Here is a 2,608-nt window from a genome sequence, read left to right on the forward strand (position 1 = left end):
CCGCCGAGGGGGCCGACCCGCGGGGCGGGGCGGGGCGGCCGCGACCCCCGAGCGGCCTGGGAGTTGTAGTTTCGGGAGGGCGGGACGCGCGGCGGCGGGCTCGGGTCGCCCCCTGGCGGAGCGCCGGGCGCCGGCCGGGGAGGGAGCGGGGGAGACCCGCCGCGCGGACCCCGGGTCGCCGGAGCTGGCCCGCCGTCCTCCCGGGCCTCGCCACCCGCGAGCCCCCGCCGTCCGCGCGCGGCCGGGGAGAGGCGCGGGGCCGACAGCCGAGCCGGGCCGGGAGCGGGACCCCCGGGGGGATCCGCGCAGCTCGGGGGAGGGCCCGAGCCCGGCTCGTGTCCCCCGCCCCGCCCGCCCCTTCCCCGGCCCGACTGGAAATACCTGTCTGCACCCGCGAGCTCCCAGGTCCCGGCCAGGCGCCTCCCGCAGGGTGCCGAGGGGACCGTGCGCCCGGGCCCGGCCTGGCGAGTCGCCCCCTCCCCGCTGCAGCTGCCAGCGCCTGCGACCCGGCGACACAGGCCCGGGGCGGGACGGCAGAACGAGAGGCATCCCGGGGCGGGGCCCTGGACCGCGGGCTTTGTAGCGCTCGGGTCACCCGCGCAAAGACCCCGCGAGGTGGGCATGACTCTGCTTGACTCGGGAGAAAACGGAGGCGCAACCAGGTGGAGCGACTGGCCCCAGACTTCCCACCTCGGGGACGGATGTCCTGCCGAGCCCCCGAGACGAACTCACACCCAACCTGGACGTCATCAAACCCACCTCCTTAGAGACCTCAGGCCGACAGATGGCTGGCATTTCTGCTCCTCGAGCTTTCTGCTTGGTGAACTTGGGCCCCCTCAGGGATGGGGGGGGGGCATCATGCCTTCCCCAGCAGGCTTTATTAAGCAGCGCACCTGCCCAGGTCCTTTCCATTGACCGCTCACCCCAGCCCGAACCCCCCCCCCCCCCCCCCCCCCCCCCCCCCCGTGACCCCGCCTGACCACGCCAGGCATTTCATTCATGGAATCATGGCCTCAACCAGCGTCCTGTCAGGAGAGACCCTGCGGGGTGGGGTCAAGGGCTCACACCAGCATCCCAGCCTCCCCCTCCTTCCGGATGATCTCGGCCCCAAGGGCCCACATCCTGGGCCAGGAAGCTCACCGGCCCTCCTAGGAGTCCATTCCATCCTTAGAGAGGGACTGCTGGAAAGTTCTTCCAGATGTAAACATCTGTGGGCTTTTTGCCACAGCCTGAGGTGAAAATGTGCGGGCAGAGGGGGAGGAGGGGGGAGGCAGGAGCAGCGAGGGGTGTGGTGTCTCCTGTTACCCCTCCAGCAAAGTCCCCCAAAGTGACTGCTTTACTTGACATTGTAACAGACTCACCCAGCAGTGATAGGAGGAAGTTCGTTGAGGTAGTGTGAATCAGGCCTAGAAAAGATGGCCCTTGGGAGCCTTTTTTTAATCCCTTGGGCCCCTCCCTGGCCAGCAGGTAAGATTCCCCCCCCCCCGGTGTGGGGGGGGGGGGAATCAGCCACCCCTCTAGTCCAGACATTCATTTCTGCTGTCTCCACAGTGTTTTCTTGAAGACGAGCCCATTTCTTTCAGTTGTTAAAGTCACGTTTTGTAAACTTGGGATTTAAAACAGGTTTCCATTTTATTTATTTATTTTTTTTTTTAATTTTTTTTTTTCAACGTTTATGTATTTTTGGGACAGAGAGAGACAGAGCATGAACGGGGGAGGGGCAGAAAGAGAGGGAGACACAGAATCGGAAACAGGCTCCAGGCTCTGAGCCATCAGCCCAGAGCCCGACGCGGGGCTCGAACTCACGGACCGCGAGATCGTGACCTGGCTGAAGTCGGACGCTTAACCGACTGCGCCACCCAGGCGCCCCATAAAACAGGTTTCCATTTTAGAAAGGTTTTGATAGGATCATTTTTTTTTTTCTGGACGCCTATTTTGTGAGCTGTATTATTATTATCATTTTGCTCTGGTTCACAGGTATCTTCTGGGCTTTTTGGCAAGAACAGGAACCTAGCCCTGCGACTGCCTCCTTCACCAGGCCAGAAGTGAAACTTCTGAGTCCCTGAGGCTCAAAAGTAAGATTTTCTTCTGGGTTGCCCGCCCTCCACGCTTCCTACTCTCTGGGAAAGTTTGTTCAACCAACTAGGATTTTACCTAATCCGGGTATCAGCCAGCCCACGTATTTTCAGCCTGTTCACAAGATCAGACAATGTTGTCAGTTCCAGGGACACTTGACCGCTGTGAGGGGTGGCCCGTTTACCGGGGCAGAAAAGCAGTGTGGCTTCTCGGGGCGCCTGGGAGGCTCGGTTGGTTAAGGGTCCGACTCTTGATTTCATCTCAGGCCACCATCTCATGGTCTGTGAGATCTAAGCCCCAGCTCGGGTTCTGCACTGGCATCAGGGAGCCTGCATGGGATTCTGTCTCTCCCCCTCTCTCTGCCCTTCCCCTCCTTGCATGTGCGTGCTCTCTCTCTCTCTCTCTCTCTCTCTCTCAAAAATAAATAATGAAACTTTTCAAAAAGAAGAAAAGCAGTGTGATTTCTCAGACTGTCACCTAGCTGTCGGCATGCCTGGTTCCTGCACCCAGTGAGACCAGAGGTCCAAGAGCC

This window comes from Leopardus geoffroyi, chromosome C3 (assembly GCF_018350155.1).
Source record: "Leopardus geoffroyi isolate Oge1 chromosome C3, O.geoffroyi_Oge1_pat1.0, whole genome shotgun sequence".
Classification (NCBI taxonomy): Eukaryota; Metazoa; Chordata; class Mammalia; order Carnivora; family Felidae; genus Leopardus; species Leopardus geoffroyi.